At 40.5% G+C, this 25,593-nt stretch overlaps 1 pseudogene; it reads right to left on the bottom strand.

Annotated features, from left to right (window-relative positions):
* Window positions 1–24,466, bottom strand: part of LOC118667705 — a 98,888-nt pseudogene extending 74,422 nt beyond the window's left edge.
* Window positions 24,467–25,593: the final 1,127 nt, after the last annotated feature.

Raw genomic sequence — 25,593 nt, 5'->3', positions numbered from 1 at the left:
TTCGATAATGCAAATATACTGATTAGCAAAAGGAAGATTGCCTCTCCACCAGGAGTGGCTGTCCGGAGGGTGAAGGCTGTAGAGGCCCCTCCTGTCACCTGTTTCCAGTGGTAAGGGCCATTTTAACTGCTATTTTACAGAGCATTGTAAAGCTGGCTAAATGAATGTATCACCAGGGTCTCTGAGCTCAGAGTAATGAATTTGGTTTTCCATAGCCAATGGGTAAGCAGTCCGGACAAGAGTCTCAGAGCTACTGTCTCTCTGAGCCTCTGTGTCCCTGAATGACCTTGGGCAAATGCATTACTTCTCCCTTGGTAAAAGGAAGGTGACTGTGCTGTCTCCTCCATTGCAGAGCTGTTGGGAAGACAAATGTGAAGGTGTCTGTAAAGAGCTCTGAGCTTCCCTGAGAAGGGCACTATGTAATTACAGGATGTTACTATCACCATTCCTGTGAGGTGCGTTGAGATTGTGGTGGCTGGAACTAAATAGCTGCACATGCCGGTCTTTTATCTTTGTCTTTAAATGCTTCCTGTCTCCCATACAGCCTGTAAGCAAATAAATATTATTTTTCCAACTCAGGCTGTCTTCCAATGAGTCAGGGTTGACTCTTGTCCTGTATCCTTGAGCCTGGCCTCTTTGATTGACTGTGTGGGGAGTGGGTTCTTTTCATGGCCAGACAGCCCCGGCCTCACTGCTGTCCAGCACAGTGACCTTGATCCTGTTACTAAACCTCTCTAAGGCTCTGTGTCTTCAGCAGTAAAATTGGGTTGCTTACAAGTTTTGTATGGACTAAATGAGATTAGTTCTCCAAAATTCCTGGCAAGCAGAAGGTGCTCAAAAAACATCAGTGTTGTAAAATTTAATTTTCTTTTATTCTCTCACTTTATGGCTCTGGCATTAATGTGACATATACATATCTATTGCAGCATCTTGTTTAGGGTAGCAAGTGTTATTTTGGATGCTTCAAGATATGGCGTCATTATTCGGTAAGATTTCATTATGAACCGTGTGTCTTGATTCTCAGCATCCTCAAAGCAATTTAAACAAACCAAATGCATAAAAGCATTTACTCTGTGACATTTATTTTCACTAGCTTGTGAGCCCTCACATGCTCTTAATAGAAAGCGAAAGCTACAAAAGCTGGCCTGCTTGTTAGGTGCTATTTAAAGCCTCAGTGGGCCAAAAAATGACAATTTGAAACTGCGGAGTGTGACGATGCCAAATACTAGCAGACACCCAGGAAACCTGTCACATTTGCCATGTGTTACCAAAAATCTCAAGAGATTTCGGAGGTTTTTGGAAGAGTTTTTCTCTTGGGAAGCTTTTGCCATTTTAATCTATAGATTTCCCTTTTGCTGTGGATGGAACATGATATGGAAAGGAATCTCAGAGTGCACACTGGGGCTCTGTGGATAGGGAGGCTTTCTCCTATGCAGAGAAATTTGTGAGGCTTCCTGCTGAGTTCAGCTACTTGACAGCTTTATACCTGGGAATAGTGATTTCATTGAAAAGTATCTGTTTCTGCTGCACATGGTTGTTTCACGGTGGTGTAGAAGCCTGCTCTGCCTCTGACTAGCTAGGTGACCTGAGTTACTTAGCCTGTGGGTGTCCATTTCACTGTCTGTAAAATGGGGAGAGTGACACCAACCTCATGGCATTTTTGTAAAGATGTGTGGTAATGTATATAAAGTCTCTACATCGGTATTTGACATATAGAAGGTACACTGATACATTTTAGTTATTTTTCCTTAAATGTTTTTTTATTTAATAGTTGCAATGGTTATTTAATGTACTATAAACTCACTTAGCAATCTATTTTAGGATCTAGGCTGTTTCCAAGTTTTTGCATTTCCGTATTTGATTTAATTTTCAGGATAGATGTCAAGAATTGGGATTATCAGGCTATAGTTGCCAAATTGGTTTCCAAAAATGCTATACCAGTCTATCTTTTCTAAGGTAGAAATGAAATCCACTTAAAATTCAATATTGTTCTTAAAAGATCTCAGGCACAAGGAATTTCTGACTGGCTGCCTTTCCCCCACAGGCTCCAGCATCTGGCTGTGTCCTTCAGCTCCCTCTCTCGGTCTACAATTCGTTTTCAACCTTTCACTGCTCACCCAACCTCAAAGTTCCATTAATTTCTAAAGCACAACCATTTGGTCTTGCTCTCTTCTTACATTATAAGCCCTAAGGACCTCATCTTTGTCACCCAAAATGACTCATCAAGGTATTTTCCTTTTTTTAAAAAAAATTTTTTTATTGATTTCAAAGAAGAAGGGAGATGGAGAGAGAGATGGAAACATCAATGATGAGAGAGAATCATTGATCAGCTGCCATCTGCACGCCCCCTACTAGGGATTGAGACCGCAACCCAGGCGCATGTCCCCTTGGCCAGAATCAAACCCGGGACCTTCCGTTTGCAGGCCGACACTCTATCCACTGAACCAAACTGGAGCAGTGGTCGGCAAACTGCGGCTCGCGAGCCACATGCGGCTCTTTGGCCCCTTGAGTGTGGCTCTTCCACAAAATACCGACTTCTGTGCATGGGCCATGAAGTTTCCATCGCACTGTACATGCGCGCCCGCCCGTGGTATTTTGTGGAAGAGCCACACTCAATGGGCCAAAGAGCCGCATGTGGCTTGTGAGCTGCAGTTTGCTGACCACTGGGCTAGGGCCAAGGAGTTTTTCTGAACAAAGTTAGTTCCCTCCCTATAAAAGGCTCTGGAGCCAGTTGTAAAGATAATGCTTTCAACACTCTGTTTCACTAATGCTTGAAAAACACCTATTTACTTATTTGTTTATTTGAAAAACATCTGTGCATTTTGGATTCCAGAATTCATATATATTTGTTTATTTAGGCTGATGAGTTTTAGGATCCTAATAAGGATGAACTTTCTAGGTATAGTAGGTGTCTTAAAGAGAGAGTGGCTTGCAGGAAGTAGTGAGCTCTCTGCTACTGCAGATGTCCAAGCAGAGACTGAAGATCATTTGTTGGGATAAATTGTAAATGGAATTCAAGTAACAGTGACCATTGGGCTAGAATAGATGACCTTGAAAATCTCTATACTCTTGGGAGTCAGTGAATCCATGATTTTTCAACTTGTCTAAATATTAGGACAGTTATTTATTAACTAGAGGCTCAGTGCACAAAATTTGTGCACGGGTGCGGTCCCTAGGCCTGGCCGGCGATTGAAGTGTGAGTGTCTAGTGTGGAAGGGCAGGTCCCAGATGACCTCTGGGCCCTGGGCAGCACCTGGACCTCTGGGACCCCACACGCCCCCCTCTGCCTGAGTCACAGTGCCCAAGTCCCCACGCGGAGATGTAGTGAGTGCAGCCAGACACCACAGGCTGGGGTGCAGTGTGGGCCTCTGGGCTGCCCAACGGCGCCACAGAGAAGCCAAGCGGGCAGCACACTCTTCCCCGGCCAGTGTGCTCTCTCCCGGCCAGCCTCGCAGACCAGCTCCTGCGCAAAGCCCACGGGGAGCCTGACTGGTCCCTGCGGTTCTGGCGGCTGTGGCCCGGCTCACCTGGAAGATGCCGTGCGTGTGCCTGCGGGTGCGGGCGGGCTCCTCGCCTGAGCGTGGGTGGCGGGGGCGGGGAGGTGCCTTTCCCTGGTGCGTGTCCCAGGGGACGGTAGCAGGGGAAGTGAAATCGAGCTCGGCGGACACCCTGCATTCTCACTGCACCTCTGTCCCTGTCATCCCCGCCCCCAGGTAGCTGGCAAGAGGTTGCAGCATGTCGCTGACACTTGCCATGTTCTGCGCCACCCCTGGTGGTCAGCGCATGTCATAGCGAGCAGCCAAATTCCCAGTCTCCCAGTCAAATGACCGCCCAAGGGGGCAATTTGCATGTTAGGCTTTTATTATATAGGATGATCTATTTTTAAGGCCTCTTTCTTTAATAACAGGCAGGCTTAACGTGTTGGGCCAATGGGTTGGACACTTATGTCATGTTGCTTCCCCACCTGTGATTCAATGTGTTAATTCCCTCTGGCAGGGTTGCTCCCAGTGGAATCCTTTTAGGTACTTTTTCTGCCTCTGAGACATTTCATCCTTTCACTATTTTAGGAACACACTTCTAAATTATACAAGGTTTTGCTGACACAAGGGCCATAACACCTTGTCCAGAGGAATTCTCCACAAATGGAATAAATTAAGAGAGAAAGCCTGTGAAATGTGTATCAGTGCAGCTCAGCTGCTCTTCCCCAAGTTCAGCACTGCCTGAGGCTAAGGTTTCCTGACACTCAGGACCGAAGATGCTCTTCCTATCTGAAGTTAGTTACATCAGAAGTGCTGATACCTCAAGCAGCCTGGGCCAGGAGATGCTGGTCTGGTAGCCAGCCCATGTCTATCAGCAAGTTACCTTCACTGGCTACTCACATCACCCATACCTTTTATTTCAACATCATGTTGCTGTTCAGAGTGGCTAAGGAGCACCCTAACTTGAATTAATTATTCCACTTTGCTTAGAAACAGTCTCCTAGACCCATCATAATAAGCCCAAAATAACAACATTGAAAAGAACTTTGATTGATATAAATCCTGGGGCCTGAAAGGTACCAAATGTGGACACTTTTTATCCCAACAACTTTACTTCTTGCTAAGGAAATAATGAGATGTTCAAGCATGCCTTATTGCAGCACTTCATAATATCCAAAATCTGGAACTCGCCTCAATGTCCTCAAATATGAGACCATGTTCTATATTTAAGAAACATGTTGTAGAAAAAGATTTAGACTGTAGAGATGTTTATGATACACTACTTAGTAAAAGAACCAGGCTACCAAATAATTAACATTTTGTTATTGTTAAAAATGGGCATGTATTCTTAAAGATTGTGTTTGACATAGATCGAATAATAATAATTAATATTTATTGAGTAAATACTATATGTAAGGCACTACCCGAATTGCTTTACATGTATTAACTTACTTAATGCCTAACAAAACTCTTCCAGGTACCATTACTGTCCCCATTTTTACAATGAGAAAACCGAGGCACAGATAGCTTAGATATCTTGCTATGGCTACTAGGTAGAAGTGGCATTTAATTGGGTAAACCTTTGCTTAAAAGCCTGAGCTGTTAACCACAACACTGTTTCCAACAGAGTAAAAAAGACAACATCAGAAAGCTAAATGTAAAACTAGAAGCAGGGTTGCAGAGATACTATGCTACTGGCCTTGAAGATGAAGGGAATTGGGGGTAGGGTGGGGGAGGGACGCCCAAGCCAAGGAATGAGAGCAGCTTCTAGAAGCTAGAAAAGGCAAAGAAAATGATCCTCCTCTAAATCTCCTCTAGATCTCCAGGAGGATCTAACCCTGCCTACTTCTTGGGTTTTAGCCCAGTGAGACCCACTTCAGACTTCTTACCTCCAGAACTGTAATATAATAAATTTGTGTTGTTTTAAGCCACTCAATTTATAGTACTTTATTACAGCAGCAATAGAAATCCAATCTAGAGGATGATTCCCATTTTATAGATGAGGAGCGAGAGGAAGAAGCATGCCAGGATTTGCACAGTAGCAGCTGGGAGCCCAACCCTGGTAATCAGATTCCAGAACTCATGCTCCTAACCACTGCTGTACTGCCTATGAGAAAAGGATGCCTGGCAGTGACTGTCCTACCACCTGTGCTGATGTGACAAAAGTGAAGTTGGTGAGCTACCGAGAGACAGTGACCCCAGAGGGAAACAAACACTCATGTACACTCCTAGACCTTTGTCACATGAAACTTTTAAACCCTGCTGAGAACTTTGAGCCTGCAGTAAAAGTTTATCATCCAGACAATTTTAAATTCCTATTTACTTACCTCTGCCAATGGGTGTTTTTTGTTATTTATTTAAATTTTATAATCACTTTATGGTTTATAAAATGTATTACATTTGTTACTTACTTGATTCGCACGATCATCTTGTGTGGTAGATAAAGTAGATGGCACTGAAGCTCAGAAAGCTAGTTTTGCAGCTAAGCCCATACAACTAATAAGGGTCAAAGCAGGAATTCTAGAATTTCATTTCTTTTTTAAAATATATATTTTTTCATTGATTTTAGAGAGGAGGGAGAGGGGGAGAGAGATAGAAACATCAGTGATGAGAGAGAATCATTGATTGGCTGCTTCCTGCATGCCTTCTCCTGGGGATTTAGCAGGCAACCTGGGCATGTGACCTCCTGGTTCATAGGTCGATGCTCAACCACTGAGCCACACTGGTTGGGTTATGGCTTCATTTCAAATCTAGAACTATATGCAATATATACAATACATCTTTTTTAAAAAATATATATTTTATTGATTTTTTACAGAGAGGAAGGGAGAGAGATAGAGAGTTAGAAATATCGATGGGAGAGAAACATCGATCAGCTGCCTCCTGCACATCTCCCACTGGGGATGTGCCCGCAACCCAGGTACATGCCCTCGACCGGAATCGAACCTGGGACCCCTCAGTCCGCAGGCCGACGCTCTATCCACTGAGCCAAACCGGTTTCGGCATACAGTACATCTTGATGTTGATATTGATAGCTTCCGTTCATAGCTATAAATCTGTTTTTTCATTTATATTGAGGATAACCTCCTCCTTTTAGAAAGTTGTTACTCAGAGAGTCTGATAATGATACATGAGAGAATTGAGAGCATATCTGTCACTTTCAGTTACAATCCCTACACAATACATCTTAACATCAAAGACAAATAAAACCCAATTTTTCTGTTGGCTTTTATTTGTCATTTTCTAGTGAGTTATTCATTATCTTCAATCATTAGTCTGTGGCTATTGTTTAAAGTCACTGTGCTTAAAGTAACACTCAAAACTATCTTATACAGCTGGGTCAAAATCAGTTTTGTGCGTCTATGACAGGCAAACCCAGAGGACTGTGAAAAGAAAATTCTGGTTAGATGTAAGTTTTTTGTGTTTGAAGATCTATCCTATGGATATTAAAATGTCAACGATGGGAGATCTTAGAAGTATCATAGCTTGCTCACACATTGGAAATAGTCATAAAATCATTGATCATAAAATAACTCTGGGCCTGCATCAGCTAATTAATTGATATATTAATAATCTTATACAAGTGGCTTGCATAGCCAGGAACTGTGTAATAGGTATAAGATAATCCAAAAGTGAATTAGACTTAGTTTCCACCCTCAAAAAGCTCACAGAATTCCAGTCGAATACTGAACCATAAAACATAAACCTCAAGGCAATTGAGTCCTAAAGGAGACTTAAGTCTTTTTGCAGGTGGAAAGTAGGCTAAGAATAAAGGTGGTACTGTACAAGGCAAAGAATTTTCAGGAGTTTCAAATGGAGGCAAATAAAGTATGTGTGTGTGTGTGTGTGTTTGTGTGTGTGTGTGTGTGTGTGTGTGTGAGAGAGAGAAAGGGAGAGAGAGAGAGAGAGAGAGAGAGAGAGAGAAATATGTTGTATGGCCAGGGTAGGGAGTGTGGGTGTGTTCAAGTAGGTAATATGAATCATTGAAATATTTTAAGGAGAAACAGGTAAAATCATTAGAAAAATTTAAATGTGTCACCTTGGTTGCTATGTGGAGGCCTGCCTGAGGATCAGTAATTAAGATTCATGGCTGTAGTTACAGTGAGTAAGGCTAAGGGTTTGGACTAAGATAATGGAAGTGAGAATGGAGGGAAAGGGGTGGAATTGTGGGATCTCTTAGAAATGAAAGCCATGGGCATTTTTAAATGGAGACAATATTGAAGGAATTATTTTTAATTTTGTCATTAATTTTTTCTGAAAAGATAATCTATTTGGTGCCCAAATGGTTTTGATTTTATTTAGTCATTCATGCAATAAGCATTTGTTGAGTAGCTACCTAAAAAAAAGTCACCCAATGTTTTAAGCATGTGGGACTGTGTATTTTATATATTATTTGGTCTTGATCCTTAAGAAGCTTAGAGTGTAGGGAAACTTATTTAAGGACCTGGAAATATTGTTTTATTCTTTAAAAAATGTATGTGTGTTGATTTCAGAGAGGAAGGGAGAGGGAGAGAGATAGAAACACCAATGATGAGAGAAAAGCATTAATTGTCTGCCTCCTGCACGCTCCCCACAGGAGATCGAGCTTGCAACCTGAGCATGTGCATTACCTGGGAATCAGACCATGACCTCCTGGTTCATCGGTCGATGCTCCACCATTGAGCCATGCCAGCTGGGATTGTTTTATTCTTAAGTCATGCTCTCTTCTGGGATTTGCCAGTAGAGCAAGTGACACGGAACCAATGGGTGGTGGTCCCTTGTAGGCTGTGCCCTAGAGCCTCTTCTATCCACAGGATGGACTAGAGTTTCTGCATCTTTATCCTCTGGAGCTTCCTTGGTTCCTATTTCCAAAGCTGATTTTCCAGCCTTTTCTTGATTATGTGAGTTCCTAGAAATCCTTTGAAAACATTCCTTATCTTATCTAATAAAAGAGAAACATGGTAATTAGCGTACATCCACTACCCTTCCCTTTGGCTAATCAGCGAGATACGCAAATTAACTGCCAGCCAAGATGGCAGCCGGCAGCCAGGCAGCTTGAAGCTAACATGAGGCTTGCTTGCTTCAGTGAAGGAGGAAACCAACGTTCCCCGCCTGCCTTGCCGGCCTCTGAGCTTGCAGTTTGAAACATTGTTACAAATATAGAAGCTAAATAAAACCCGAGAAACCTGCTTTCAGCCCGCTGGAATCTCAGAGCTGGAGTTGATACAGTGTTTCAGTTATAGAACCCAAACAAACCAGATACCGGATTTCAGCAGCAGAGGCCTCAGAGCTGGAGCCAGAGCTAAAGCTGGCCCAGAATAAAAAAAAAAAAAGAAAAAAAGGAGCAGTTGGGAGCTTCAGTCACCCGACAGCCTGAAAATAGCCCTCAGCCCCTCACTCAGACTGGCCAGGCACCCCAGTGGGGACCCCCGCCCTGAAGGGTGTGTGTCCAGCTGCAAACAGCCATCATCCCCTCACCCAGGCTGGCCAGGCACCCCAGTGGGGACCCCTACCCTGAAGGGTGTGTGACCAGCTGCAAACAGCCATCATCCCCTCACCCAGGCTGGCCAGGCACCCCAGTGGGGACCCCCACCCTGATCCAGGACACCCTTCAGGGCAAACCAGCCAGCCCCCACCCGTGCATCAGGCCTCTATTCTATATAGTAAAAGGGTAATATGCCTCCCAGCACTGGGATCAGCGGAGCTGAGAGGCCTCCCGGCACCGGGATCAGTGTGACAGGGGGCAGCGCCCAAACCCCCTGGTCGCCCTGCAGCTCTGTGTGTGACAGGGGGCGGGCCACAACCTCCCTATCCGCCCTGCTCTGTTCATGACTGGGGAAGGCGCCCCAACCCCCTGATCAGCCCTGCTCTGTTCCTGATAGGGGGGAGCTCCCCAACCCCCTGATCACCCTGCAGCGTGTGTGACGGTGCAGCGCCAAACAGCCTGATCGGCCCTGCTCTGTGTGTGACGGGGTAGAGCCATAACCTCCCTATCGGCCCTGCCCTGATTGTGAGAGTGGCGGCGCCCCAACCCCCTGATCAGCCCTGCTCTGTGGGTGATAGAGGGCAGCGCCCCAACCCCCTGATTGGCCCTGCTCTGTGCGTGACAGGGTATGGAGCCCCAACCCCCCTGATGGGCCCTGCTCTGTGCGTGACAGGGGGCAGCGCCCCAACCCCCTGATTGGCCCTGCTCTGTGCGTGACAGGGTGGTGCCGCAACCTCCCCATTGACCCTGCCTTGAGTGTGACAGGGGGCGGTGCCCCAACCCTCCAATCGGCCCTACCCTGAGCGTGACTGAGGGTGGCATCGCAACCTCCCGATCTGCCCTGCTCTGTGAATGACAGGGGGCGGCGCCCCAACTCCCCAATCGGCCCTGCTCTGAACCCGACCAGGGGCTGCACCTAGGGATTGGGCCTGCCCTCTGACACTCGGGAGCAGGCCTAAGCCAGCAGGTCATTATCTCCCGAGGGGTTCCAGACTGCGAAAGGGCACTGGCCGGGCTGAGGGATCCCTCCTCCCCCCGAGTGCACAAATTTTTGTGCACCAGGCCTCTAGTCTCTATATATAAAAGGCTTAGTGTCCATCTAATCAGTAGCTATGATGTGCACTGACCACCAGGGGGCAGACACTCAATGCAGGAGCTGCCATGACGCGCACTGGCCATTTAAAAATAAACGGCACTGCGGACCTGCCATTTCCCCCAAGTGGGACACAGGCCCCACCACCACCCCGGAGCAACACCCCCCAAATCGCAGCTAACGCTGCCAAGACCTCATGGCGCAAAATGTGGCCCACAGCTCAGTCCCGGAAATGGTGGCTGTGGGCTCCAGGTAATGATGTCATGTAGCAACACCCAGCTTCTTCTCCCTAGCGACTAGCCTCCTTGGAGTTTCTTCATCCCAGGGACCTGACTTGCTTTATAGCCAGGTGCAAACATTTTACAGTTTAACCAAATGTTTGTGAAGATTTTTCCCATGCCTCATTTTATTTGATCCTCACAGAAGTCCTGGAGTAGTTAGATAGGAGACTCAGTAGAATCCTATTTTCTTTTCATTAGCAAGAAAACGGAGATTTAGAAAGTTTAGAATCTTGACCCAACTGAAAAGATGTAAGAAATGGTGGAACTTGAAAATGAGTTCAGGTTTCCTCTGACATTTCTATTATAGAGAAAGGGCGAATAGCGATATTAAAATATCTCTTATAATTAATTTTTTTTCAATGTGCATGAATCCGTGCACCAGAACACTAGTTTCTTATATTAGTCAAAATCAGTTTAATTGGCATGTCTTCCACATGTGCTCATATTTTCAATTTCCTGTGTATCTTTGTTTTTTCCCTTCTACATTTATGGAAATTTTCAAGTTTGTCTTTTCTATCATTGATTCCATTTTCTGAAGTATCAATTCTGCTCTTAATTTCTTTCAATGTTGATTCTAATTTCTCTGTTGCACTTTGCTCCTTCCATCTCTTTTTCTGTTGTAATCTCATCAGCATTGTTTTTCGTTTTAGATTGGTTTCTTCATCTGGATATTTTTTCTTCTTCCACAGGGAATTTGCCTTTCTTCATACAATTAATTTATCAAAACATTTTATTTGGATTAAATACCAAATATTTTCTGACCACAGAAATAATGTCTCATTTCCTTGAGACAGGCAAAGCTGTTATTTAATTCCTTAAGTCAGTTGCATTATTAGGGAGAAAGCCCAGGATGCTGGAAATGATGCTTTGAAGATTATATCACAATGGAATTCAAATACATTCCTTCTCACTGTCCACATCAAAATGTCAAGGCTTCAGAATTAAAAAAAAAAAAAAAGAAAGAAAGAAAAATAAAACAAAACCAATCATAGACACCCCTGGATCTGTGGCTTTCAGTTTGGGGTCTTTAATATTTTCCCTCCCATTGTATATGAAGTCTACTTCCCTGGGATTCACAGGCCATTTCTTCCATAAGCAAGGCTTATCACAGCACATTTTTATGCCTGCCTGGCTATGTTCAGACATACATCATAGTATTTCAATGGACTAGAAAGACTTCTTTACATTGTCACTAGATGAAACTCGTCTCTGTTTTGAACCATCATTTTACTAATGCTCATAGGTTTTTTGTTTTTCTTTGCCGTCCACCGAAGATGTTTTGGCTCACATCCAATTCTCATTTCCTTAGAATTTCTATCATTTTCTACAGAATGGGAGAAACTCTACTTTGCCTCTTTTGTTAAACAATGAGTATCTTTTCCTATTTTTCTTCTTGTCATCTTTCTGATTCTCATTTTAGAGGCTGAGAATAGGCTGAATGTAAGAGATTGTGTAGACTTGCTCTTTTACATTTCGTTGAAGGAGAGAGAAACGAGGCAGAAAAAAACTTATGTAGTGTTGTTTTATTACTCCTTATATGCTTTGTATGTCCACCTGCCTATGACTTTCCACTTGGATAGCTCACAGGATCCTCAGACTCATATGTGCAAAACTATGTTCATCTCCCCCAACTCTGAACCCAACCTGAAGCCTGCTCTCTCTCTGCTGGCCCTGAATTCAGGAAATACCACCACTGTTCACCACCCAGAAACCTGGCACTCACCCTTGACACCTCTACTCGAAAACTTCTCTTTACCAACTGAAGTATATCTCCTGAGTATCTCTCTTAAATCTCAAATTCGTTATCCATGTTTACTGCTACAACCCTACTCCATGTTTACTGCTACAACCCTACTCTTTGCTAATGGTATTTCTTTCCTGGAGTACAGCCTCTTAAGAGTTATCTCCATAAGGAACTTTCGGTGGCAAATAATAGAAAACAGCTTAAACAAGAAAGAACTTTTATTGGTGTATATAGTCAAAAACGCCAGAGTTAGGGTTGGCTTTGGGCAAGACTTGATTGCGAATGTCAACAGTATTCCCCCTAATTCTGGTTTCTTTCCATTTCTCCTAGCTACTTTCTGCTATATTATCTTCCTGCTCAAAAAAAAAAAAATCATCCTGTCAAATAAGGGGGCTACGAGGGGGTCCTAGGTCCTCACAATTCTTTGCTCATGATCTTCATAAAGAGAAAATATTTTACTAGCAGGTTCCATAGAATAGTGACAAAGCCTCTTAAAAAAGACCCTCATACATCATCTAATTTACCAAGTTCGGGTCATATCAATCACAGTAGTCAGAGTGATGGGTTTTGCTGATTGGAGGCTGATTCTTAGAGTTAGAGGTAGAGAATCCCATTCAAACTACAAGGCTAAGAATGTCACAGGGGACATAACTTGGAGGAATTTTGGGGACTTGTAAACTGAGAAGGAAAGTCAAAACTATGTTATCACAGGAGTTATTCCTATCCCACGTTCACTTTTCCTCCCTTCAGTCTTTTCTTCACAATGCAGCAGTGCAGTCTTTAAAAAGAGAAATTGTGTTGTGCCACTCCATTATTTAAAGCCATTTGTTGGCTTCCCTTTGCTCCTTGGGTAAAGATGATAATACTTAAGACACCTTACAAGTTCCTGGTGATGTGACCTGCCTACTCCTCCAGCTTCATCTGTTGCCACTCTCTGTTCTCAGTCACTGTCCTCTCACAGAGCTGACTCTTGTTCATTCTCTTGGATTTTCAGGGCTTTGTCCTGTTTCAGAGCCTTCAAATAGGTTGTGCCATCTACCTAGAATGATCTTACCTACACCCTTTACCTGGACAACTCCTGTTCACCTGTGCTTCTCTGTTATAGTCCTTTTCACTATTTAAAATAAGTTCTAATGAGAGTGTCCACTTAATGCTTATCATTCCAAATAGATGGTTTGTACCACGAAGGAAGGTAAAAGCAGGGCCTGTACTTTGGAAAAACCACTGTGTCCCTGGTGTCTAGTATAGTTCTCCAGTCTTGTTTAGTAAAGACAACCACCACTTCCACTTGAAATAAAACCTCTTGTTGGGTATCAGCAGCTGTTGCCCCTCCTGCCTCTATTTGTTCATTTGTTAGATAGGACAGCAATACCCAACTTATTCTTCACTTTGATTGAGAATCTTGGCTTTAAAGACCTTAAGTGTCCTCATAGCTAACCTAGGGAAAAGGTATTTGCCTCTTAGGGTGTTATGAAATTAAATTAGCTAAAGTATGTATAAATGCCTAGGATACTTGGTACAGTCTGACAAATATTTACTAACTTAAAATTGGAATCTGTTTTTAGAGAACTTTCCATCAAGTGTCTAGCACTGAATTAACTTCTTCCCTGGAAAATAGCTGAATGACTCTTGGAAAGTTATTTTGCCCTTTATCTTTATAAATATTTGTGGAAAGCTTGGGATATGTAGCATTTTCCGAGGCTACTTAAGGACAAGTGAGGAAGAGCATATTGAAGACAGAAGAGAAAATGCTACAGAGCTGCCAGTCTTGTTTGCACTTCACCCCAACTTGACATTAAAATACTCATTTTGCATTAAAATTGTTTTCTATTATTAAAAACTGAATCTCATTATATACCAACTTCCAAGGTCTTCATGAAGGACTCGAGTCCTTTGCTCATGTTTTAATTTTTTAGGTTGTATCTATGCTTGGCTGGGTTTATTCCTCAGATGTGCTTTGTGAAAGGCACTATTATAAAAAATAATCATTTTTATCTGAATTATAATTTTAAGAATGGCTTTCTTAATATATTTCTAAATATTCATTAAGGTGAATCCTATTTTAGGAGTGGCTAACATAGGCACTTTAGTATTCATTATGTCAGTTCATTTTAAAACTTACCTTTTTTTGTGATAAAAACAATGCATGGCTTTTTGCTACTGAAAATTTGGAAAACATAGATAAGGAAAATAAGCATTTGTACTGTTATCACTCAAACATATAACCATTATTGACATTTTGATATTCTCATTCTACACATACACCCACATGCATATGTGGACACACACAGACACATGCATGGACACTATTTCAGATAATTAAAAGAAAGTTAAAATATTCATCCAGTTTTTTAATGTGTTCCACTGAACAATAAATTGTGGTCTTGATTAACTCTTTTATCAGTTCCTGTAGTTTTACCACTGATTTTCTTGCATTTATCAGATCTATCACATAAATATATTTTGATGTCATTTTTGCAAATATTTACATTGCTGTTTTTGTTTTCCATCATAATGGTGTTGACTTTCCAGAACAATTATAATTAATTGTGATAAATAAGTCTGTCATATTCTTGACTTCAGTGGAATTGTGTGTAACTATAGGTATGCTGTGTGTGTATGTGTGTTGCATGTGTATGTTAGAATTGATGGTATTATATGAAAGGTGTCCTGAGAGTCAGAGATTGGTTGGTGGGGTGGGATAAGTAACTATCAATAAAGATTAGGGGACTGAATAAATTTAGAACCAATTGGCCCAGTTTTGGGGAGTTAAGAAAGGATTCAAGACAATGGAGAATCAAAGCTCACTCCCCACTGCTCTTTCTGAGACAGTAGCAGCTGGTAGAAATTCCCTTACACACCATATTTTGGAGAGGAAAAGGTGAGCTGGGATGCAGAAAGCACACAAACCATTTAGAATCTCTTTTGCTGACTTGGAGCAACAACACTGAGAGCAGCCCGGAATCCACACAGCAGCTACTAAATTAAGCAAAGGCTGGCAGCTGGAAAGGTGTTGGCACCCAGCAGAAAGTCAGGGAGGGAGGCTAGTGAGGGCCAAACCAGGGAACTGGTGCACTTGTGGTCTAAGCACAAACCTCTTAAGAGAAAACTGGCCTGTGTCACAGCTGTGCAACCAAACACTAAGAAGAAATGACACGTGAAGCTTCCTTGCTACAGCTGCCATTGGTTCACTGAAGTGTGAGGTGAAGCTATATAAAGCAGCATTCAGCTTAAGGTGTAAGAAATTCCAACATGCACTGGGGCAGTGAGGGAAAACCTGGGCCTTGGCAGACCTCTTCTAATTCCAGTGTGAGCAGATAAAAGAAAACCAATAGGGGATTCTTCAAAAATAGGTGAAGTCATTAAAAATTCAGAAGCACAAACTTTCTGATAAAGATTTGCTACAGGATTTATAAATTATTTTGATAGCATCTGTTTATAGAATTAACTAGATTTGTAGTTTTTCATCAACTCTATCATGCAAGGTCAAAGACAGTGTAATGAGACAGCCTGTTGAAATGAACACAAGAGCTTTTTGAAAGACATGAAGAAATAAAGTCCTGAATTCAGATTTAAATGAAAAACATAACTTCAGGTTTAAAATCAGAATTAAGAGCTTACAAGACAAGAGAGATTTTAGAAAATTATATATGTGGAAGACAGTTTTAAAATGCTGTGTTAGAATATAAAAAAAGGATATCAAACTATAAAGATGATAGGAAAATGATGAGAATGGAAACAGAAATTAGAAATATAAAGGCCATTTAGAGAGATCAGGACAAAAGGAAAATACATTGCTTAACTTTTTTTTTTTCTCACTGGAAAACCACCTGAGTTTGCAGGTCAAAAGGATTTGCAGAGTCTGAAATGAAAATCCTGGTAAGAGAAATACATTTCATGGCTAAAGGAAAAATCAATAGCGAGGGCCATGCCACCTGGAGTTCCTTTTTTACACACAGATCAATAACCTTTGGAAGTGGCTCTGATGGGGCTTAGAGAGTAACAGGATCATACCAGATAGGAAGCCAGCAGGGATCAGGTTTTCACTTGACGTGCTTCTCACTAATAAGATGGAATCCCCCCCAAAATGATGGGAGTAATGTCAGGGAGAAGGAGCCCGTCAATCATCCTGAGTGCAAGAAACAGAGAATCAAATACAGAAAGGCAGCTATGGTTTCTCAACAAAGAAGTGATTAACCAAAGACCAGTGCTGCCATCCCCACAGTCCCAGGTCCCTTCCTCAGGCTGCTAGGTTAGTGAACTTTCCTTCATTTTAGGATTTAAGGGAGAAATTTACCAGATCATTTTGGGATACATAACAGGTTAAAGTTATCCTCATTCAAGGATAATAATGCCGATACAGAACAGAATGGAATCTGACAGAATTGTAAATTATTCTGAAAAGTAATGTAAGAAAAATAAAATAGAGGCAGAAAATATACTTTTGAGAAAAATTTTCAGCAAGAAACAGAAATGCACCTACACTGTATTATAAGTTAAAAAAAAAAAGAACGTTTGCCAGGCTGGTGTGGCTCAGTGGTTGAATGTCAACCCATGAACCGGGAGGTTACAGTTCCATTCCCAGTCAAGGCACATGCCTAGGTTTTTGGCTCAATCCCCAGTAGGGGGTGTGCAGGAGGTGGCCGATCAATGATTTGCTCTCATCATTGATGTTTCTATCTCTATCCCTCTCCTTTCCTCTCTCTGAAATAAATAAAAACATTTAAAATTTTCTAAAGAAAACAAGAACTTTTGTAACAAGAGTTAATTAATGGGATGTTAGAAAAGCAGCGGAGTTAAAAATGGAGCCATCCCAGTAACGCAAAGAATGTAGGGAAATGTCCCAAACACATGTTAAAATGTCATTAGAGAAGTGCACATTAAAACAGCAAGGTATCACTGCATGTCTACTAGAATGGCTATAATCCAAAAGATTGGTGATATCAGAAGTGGCAAGAATATGGAGAAAATGCAACCCTCACACATTGTAGGAATAAAAGGTGCTTTAACTATTCTGGAAAACAGTTTAGCAGTTTTAAAAAATTTTGGATTTTTTTTTTAGTTTTATTGGTAAATCGTTGACATACATCACTGTATAAACTTAAGGTGTACAGCATGATGGTTTGATTTACTTACTAGGAAGTGATTACCACACTAGGGTTTGTTAACATCCATCATCTCATATAGATGCAATAAAAAGAAAAGAAAAACATTCTCTGTGTAATGAGAATTCTTAGAATCTACTCTCTTTAACAACTTTCCTATGTGTCATACAACAGTGTTAACTATAGGAGGTCAAGAGGTACAGACTTTAGTTAACTCTGCCCTATGATATATAGCTGATTCTTAAAACTTTAGTCATACAGAGTGGGGCAAAAGTAGGTTGGCAGTTTTGAGTACAGAAAACACAGTTTATTCTTGTATTATTATTTATTAGTATTCTCCATAAGAAGAGCTATAAAACAACTTTGCCCCACCCTGGTATTTATAATACTTAGAACAGCATTCAGTATATGGTTTAGTCACAGTAAAAGTTTATTGAATGACTAACCAAAATATATATTCTAACCATGATTATTTCTAAGAGGTAGTAATAATTTCTTCATAATAATTTAAATTTTTCTAATTTTTCCTTAATTGACATTAAATTACTATTTGATATTAAAATTATAAACAAATGAAAAAAAATCAATGGATCTGAATCCAAGTGAATTTTGCCTACATGACTTTTGGGGAATTTCTTTGAATTACTTTGTTTTTATTGCAACTAAAAAAAGTAAGCTAAATAATCTGCCTAGAAACAAGAAGAAAATTTTTGATAGGTTGTTAGGTGACTGAATCATATACAAAAACCCAGTTTTATTTCTGTGATTAAATGATATAACTTGTAGTTAAATTTCTGAAGGTACTGTGAGGTCATGCTAATTAGCCTTTTAACAATTTGTTGCTTATTAAATATTTAATAAGACTCCTAGTGAGCAGGGCTATGGTATCATATGAGTAGCTTCCAGACTATGTAAAGTTGAAGAGTTCAAGGTGATCCTCTATGACCATGATCCCCCAACGAGTCAATACCGTAAATAAGCAGAATATAAAGGAGTTGCCACTGACAAACCAGGGAAGGCATACAGGAAATGTACTGCAGTACAACAGTTTTGTGTTTTACTAATATCATTACTTACAGGTAAATTAGTTTTTAATTTCATTATAAAATTCCATTATTAACCAGCAGGTTCTCAAAGCTATTTATTCATTTGCTTAGTCTGTTTGTTTTTATACAGCATCTAATCTCTGACTTTTCTTAATGACTGTTGACGTTGCTGTAAACTGGATCACTTAATCATTGGATGGTATAAATGGAAAATCACTCTCTGTGCTGCATTTCATCTTGCAGTTACATAACTCTACAGGCTCTTTTAGGGCAAATGAGAAAGCCAAAGGGAGGAGGATTATCAAGCATATATTGTGAGTAGGAAAGAAGCCCTTCAATTTGTTGCAATGTATAGTGTTCTTTTATAAAATGTTTTTATTGATTTTAGAGAGCAAAAGAGAAGGAGAGGGAGTTAGAAACATCAGTGATGAGAGAGAATCAACAATCAGCTGCCTCCTGCATGCCTCTTTTTGGGTATCCAGCCCGTAACCCCGGTATGTGCCGTGACCTCCTGGTTCATGGGTTGACGCTCAGCCACTGAGCCACACTGACAGGGATGTACTAGTATCGTGTTCTTTGAATTATTCATTGCATAAACTGTACTAAACCTTCTGCTTACACCAGCATGATAACAATGAATTTTACTATGTCATCTTTGGTTTTAATGTTATTTTGAATCCTTCTCTGTTATGGATTAGGATTAATAGAATAGGTGACTGTCATTATGAATTATTTATATTCATTTACATATGCACTCATGTAGATATATATTTGTAATAGCATCACTGCTTTATCTCCATGTCATACCTGGGTACATTTGACTCATGCTGTAGCATCAGAAAAAAGTATGGAGTCAAATGACTATTTTCATCCAATCTACCATTGCTCGTCATGTGTACATCAACCCACCCTTCATTTTAGATCCCCAAGAAGGGATTTGATGAGCATCCAATGTACAGTGAAAAAAGTCAAGGAAACGAAAAATCACTGTTGACAAACATGTTGTCTGGGCAGACTGCTTCTCATTTGATGATGAAAACAACCACCACCACCACCACCACCTCAGCAACATCTGCCACGACAACAAAGGCCAATGGAAAAGTTGTTACAGAGCCAGGGACAGGAAGGAAGGACGTGGCCTGCCTTGGAGGCTGAGGCTAAACACTGTGTGTGTATGTAAATCATGAAGCTAAAAATTATGTATATGTGTGCATGTGTATAGTTTTAGAAAATTATTTGTTAATAAGAGTTACTGCTATTTTGGAAAAGGAAAAACTAGAGAAATAGAAGCAGAAGCAATAATAGAGATATATAACAGCAGAAAAGTTTCCTGAAAGGAATCTATAAAAATAAAAAAGAATTAAAAAGTATAAAGAGAAAAATCACACGTAGATATTTACTGATAAAATATGTTCAGATGAACAGAAAATTTTTAATGCATATAACATGTACCTGAAAAGGAATAAAAATCTGGCTGGCTCAGAATTCTCAGGAGTGATAAATGCTAGAGAACAATGGGGCACTGATTTCAAATTTCTGTGAGGAGACTTTTGGAGCTCACCAATTTAATACCTATTTAAGGTAGATTTCATGTGTAAATGGAAGAGAAACACGTTTTTATATATGCAAAGCATGGAGAAACACTTAAAATTATTGAATGTTTTATTCCCATGTCCCAAGAATGAGCAAAACATATGGTTATAAAAGAATTGTGGTTATGTGAAACTAGTGAAACATAGGATTAAGCCAACTATTTATAGTAAAATGAGTTTTGTTTGTTTGTTTGTTTTGTTTGTTTTTTAATCCTCACCTGAGGAGTAAGGACATTTTTTCCATTGATTTTTAGAGAGAGGGTAAAAGGGAGGGGAGGAGGAGGGGAGAGAGAGAAAGAGAGGAGGGGGGAGAGAGAGAAAGAGAGAGAGAGAGAGAGAGAGAGAGAGACAGAGACAGAGACAGAGACAGAGACAGAGAGAGGAGAGACAGAAACATTGATGTGAGAGAGACACATCGATTGGTTGCCTTCTGCACGTGCCACGACTAGGGGTGGGGATTGAACCTGCAACTCAGGTATTTGCCCTTCAAAGGGACTGAACCCTTAACTCTCTGGTGTGCAGGCTGACGCTCTAACCATTGAGAAACACCGGCCAGGGCATAAAATGAGATTTAAATTAAATGAAAATTTCAAATAATTTTTTGAAGAGTATATGTAATCTTACAATTTTATTAACAATAATTTGGACCTAATATGTCAGGAAAGTTGGAGGTATATGTGATGAAAAGCATTCCATATGTTTTTAAACACACACACACACACACACACACACACACACACACACACACACTGTTCTTACATATTCAGTTCTTATATATTCAGTTGCTAAATACAGGAATGGTAGGCAGTCAGCACACATACACTGGCTGCCCTGTGTCATTATACAATTTGTTTATAGCTGGTAACTTTTCTGATTAGACAAAGTGAACATTCTGATTGACTGTACCATACCAGGTGTTAAATGCTTTGAATATCATCCAAGTTGAATGAATGAGTGGATAAATGAATTATTATGGTTGATCTCCCTTCATCTTCACCCTATATTCTTCAGGGTGTTTTCATCTCACATTTAAGAGTCTCTGAGCAAGGTGTATATCTTATTTACACTAAATATGCCTCTCCTTTCTTCACATAAAGCATAATCAGCCATTTTTATGCAGCTGCCTGACCAAGTCTGAGGACAACATTAATGTTGCCTTTGTTTTTTTTTTATTTTTTACAATATAAAGATTTTTTAGTTCTCTACCCATACTCTGTATCAGGGGTCCTCAAACTTTTTAAACAGGGGGCCAGTTCACTGTCCCTCAGACCGTTGGAGAGCTGGACTATAGTTTGAAAAAAAACTATGAACAAATTCCTGTGCACACTGCACATATCTTATTTTGAAGTAAAAAAACAAAACGGGAACAAATACAATATTTGTATTTGCATGTGGCCCGTGGGCCGTAGTTTGAGGACCCCTGCTCTATATAATAGTGGATGATAATCTGCAACTATGGCTATTATTTCTGAGTCTATTCTTAATTTTTGTCTGTGGGCATACTGGGTTCCTTGGGCACTACTTAATTCTTTCCATGCCATGCCTGTTAGGTGTCCTTAATAAGTGGATATATACCTCACTTCTTAATTTACTCCCTCCCTAATAGAGATACATCTAATACTAAGATTAGAAGGGCTCATGAGCGTTATGTTGTCCTTTAAAAAGTGACTAGGATGGCAGTGGTTCAATAGAGGTATTTAATTATGCTTAATTGAGGCAAAGCTTCGACCAATGTCCAGACCTCCTGTTCCATTTTCAGGACCTTTTAATCAGGTCAGTTCATTTTGGGGCAAACATATGCTTCCCTGTATTACTAACGTGTGCTGCATTTCTAGCCCAAAGCTTAGCATTTTGGTGCTTTAGCTTGCAGTCCAGAAATCTAAATTTCAATCCTTGACACCATCTGCGTAGCCAGTCTTTCACCTCCCATAGCCTACTTTCTTTGTGAAGCTCCCAAATGTTAGTTGGAAGAAGCAGTGACAACACCACCTGTGCCCCTCAGATTCCTGATCCAGACTCTCCAGTCCCAGAAGATGTTTCCTGGAGACTACTTTATTGTGTAATTAATTAATTAATTAATTAAAACTTAGTGAGCAGCTATTGTGTGCCAGGCAATGTGCTAGTTGCTTCTCTCCCAGCTGAACTGTAGCTGAACCGATTATGAATTTATGGGAGTATTTCTCTTGCAATATGCAAACAAGTAAGTTGCCTTTCCCCCTGCTAAGAGTATTTCTGGCTTGCTTTCCCCCTAAAATTCTAGAGATACACTTAAGCTACCTTGGAATAAAATTCCATTTTATTTTTTAAAGCTTCTCTTTTTTTCTTTTTAAGGTAAGCACGTTGTGTTCATTTAGACACATTAGAAAATTCAGGTAAGCAAAAAAGACAAAAATTGTATAGTGCATGCTTTAAAAAGATCTGGGAGAAAGTACTCTGACTTTCTGGGACTTGAGACTTGAGGCAGGGAGGGGAAGAGGCTAGAGAAGATACTTTGTTCACTTCTGTATGGCTTGAATTTTTATGATCATATATTGTTTTTATGTAAAGAAAAGATCTAAATATACAATATGAAACAAAAACATCAAGGTCACCTAGAATTGACAGTCTTTTCCCTTCGGAGACACACGGAAGAAAACTTAAGGAACTAAACTATACTTGCATTTAATTGTTAGGATTTTATTAGATTCAGAATGTGGCTTGTAATCTATTGATGCTGTCTGGATCTGACCTTGAGGAGGCTATTGATAGACAATTCTGAAGGATGCTGGTATGGGTTGAATTGTGTTTCCCCCAAAATATATGTTGGAGTCCCGACCCCCTGTACCTCAGTATGTGACCTTATTTGGAGATAGGGCCTTTACAGAAGTAATCAAGTTAAAATGAGGTCATTAAGGTGGGCCCTAATCCAACATGACTTATGTTCTTATGAAAAGGGGAAATTTGGGTACAGAGACAAGACAAAGGGAAAACACCATGTAAAGATGAAGGCAGAGATCAGAGTGATAATCTACCAGCCAAGTAACAACAAAGATTATCAGCCAACCACCTGGAAGAGATCTTTTTCTAGTGCCCTCAGAGGGAGCATGGCCCTGCTGACACCTTGATCTCAGGCTTCTGTGAGATAATAAATTTCTGTTGTTTAAGCCACTCAGTTTGTGGTACTTTATTATAACAGCCCTAGCAAACTAATACAGATGCTAAATTGTAAGGCATATTTCAGATGTTTAGTAAATTGGCCTTTAGTAGAAATCTGATCTTTGAAGTTTAGCAAATGTAATTGCCTGAATCAGATGTTCAAAATATATAATTCTTAAAAAGGCCATTTTTCTCAGCATTTGCACATACATATTTATGAATAAAAGTTCCTAATATTGTAAAAAATTTATGGCCACAATATAATGAAATGAAATAGAAATTCTTATGTTGATGTTTGTTTTTCTGTAGGTCAAAAGATCTATTGGGGCCCTAGCCGGTTTGGGTCAGTGGGTAGAGCGTCGGCCTGTGGAGTGAAGGGTCCCGGGTTTGATTCCGGTCAAGGGCACATGCTTGAGTTGCGGTCTCGATCCCCAGGGCAGGCGTGCAGGAGGCAGCCGATCAATGATTCTTTCTCATCATTGATGTTTCTATCTCTCTCTTCCTCTCCCTTCCTCTCTGAAATCAATAAAAATATATTTAAAAAAAAGCATGATTAAAAAAAGAAAGAAAAAGAATCTATTGGGCTCCCAATCAATATACTTAAAGGTTAGGTTTTTCTGGGGTTTCGGGTCTCCAGTTCAGGAGCTAGTGGGGAGGTGTCTTTTCTCCTGTGTTTGATGTCTATCAATCACGTTGCTTGTGATTTTGGGATTTAGAAATCAATAAAGGGACAAAAGAAAGAATGGAATACCGTATTATTCAGAATTTAGTTTAGAAAACAGGACACACTCTAGGTATTTCTGCAAGAAGGGGATTTAATACAGATAATTAGGTGCTTTCAAAACTATTAGAAGAGCTGAGGGTATAGAAGGTCAAGGAAGGCCATTGCTAGATTTCAGGTTTACCACCAGCTTTCAGGGAATTAGCAAGTTCTAGGAACATCACAGTCCCACAGCACCAAGTTGGAGATTCATGAGGAAACATGTTAGAAGTACTTGTAAAATCCTGCATATACAAAGGCCCATGTTCACTGTAGCCAGGGAACAATGTTTGACTTTCCTCTCTCCTGTCACTGGACTGATTCTGTGCCAGGTTGTGCTGGGGTCTGGTCCTGCCCTGGCATGGTCTATGACTCCGGGTTCTGGACTTGTGCGAGAAAGATTTCAAGAACGAGTCTTGAGAGTCCAAGTGAGAGCAATAGCAAGTTTTATTCAGTTGGAGACAGGACAGGATGTGGGTGCCACTGTGAAAGAAGCTAAAGTACACATCTGAGTGGACATGGGCCAGACTGAGAGTGAGTTGCACATGTGGTCAGTCAGTTCTTGGATTTTATGTGTTTCCAAGGGGTTGTTTCTAAGCTTTGGTGCTGTATTCTGACTCCACCTTCTGGTTGGGAGGGTGGTCTTGTTTCTAAGATAGTCTGTTCTGAAAGTGTCATGGCATTCATACGCTTATACCTGTGGTGTCAATTTCCATTATAATGATGGTATAATGAGCTTTGGAGTCTGTGCTCAGCTTTTCCTCCATCTTGGATGGATATGGTTTTATCTTATCCTTGTTGTTTTTGCTGTTAACTTCTGGACCACCGAAGGGTTTTCTTCCATAAACTATTTCCCTTTGATCTTGTGGAGGGTGGCTCTGGTGAGAGGACCTAGGGACTTATTCCCCTGAGATGTCAGCTTCTGCTTCCTCATCCCACTTGTCAGGATTTCCCCCTAACTTCTTTTTATCCTGCTGCACCACTTTTGAATCATACAGGATGCCTCTCATTTGCATTCTATAATCCAGAACTCTGTTATAGGGATTTTGGGAAATCTAATTCCCAGGCAGTCATTCCCTGAGATGAAGGTGACAGCATAAAGGGGTGGGGTTGGGTGGGATAAATTATAAATGGACAATCTGCATAGAAGCCTTCACCAATATTAGATAGAGGATCTTTTTTTCTGTCTTGAGTGCAACTTTGAACTTTCCCAAAGTGCAGTTCCCGTAGTCATTAAAATATATTATAGTTGAATATTTTCATTATAAATACAAAGCATAAGGTCTAAGTTTGCCATGAAAACGACATCATTTTTCAAACAAGGAAAAAAGCTCATTATTCCTTTTGAGAAAAGCAAACGCCTTGGTGCATTTATTAATATGGTCAGGTATTCATTTAATTTATTGTTCAGTTACAGTTTACCTACAGTATTATATTAGTTTCAGGTTTACAACATAGTAATTAGACATTTATATAACTTCTGAAGTGATAACCCTGATAAGTCTAAGTATCCATCTGAAATCATACACAATTATTTCAATGTTATTGACTATTCCCTATGCTGTACTTTACATCCCCGTGACTACTTTTATACCAGGCAATTTGTACTTCTTAATCCATTTCATTTTTTTTCACCCCTTTCCCAGATCCCACTCCCATTGTGTGACCATCAGTTTGTTCTCTGTATCTATGAGTTGTTCTTGTTTGTTCGTTTCTATTGTTTTTTAGGTTCTATAAAAAGTGAAATCATATAGTATTTGTCCTTCGCTCTCTGACTTATTTCACTTAGCATAATACCCTCTAGGACCATTTATGTAGTCACAAATGGCAATATTTCATTCTTTTTTATGGCTGAGTAATGTTATATTGTATATATGTACCGTGTCTTCTTTAC

The sequence above is a fragment of the Myotis myotis genome, unplaced genomic scaffold, assembly GCF_014108235.1.
Source record: "Myotis myotis isolate mMyoMyo1 unplaced genomic scaffold, mMyoMyo1.p scaffold_m19_p_12, whole genome shotgun sequence".
In the NCBI taxonomy this organism is placed as follows: Eukaryota; Metazoa; Chordata; class Mammalia; order Chiroptera; family Vespertilionidae; genus Myotis; species Myotis myotis.
Note: the sequence above shows the minus strand (reverse complement) of the source record. Positions and strands in the feature narration are given on the sequence as shown.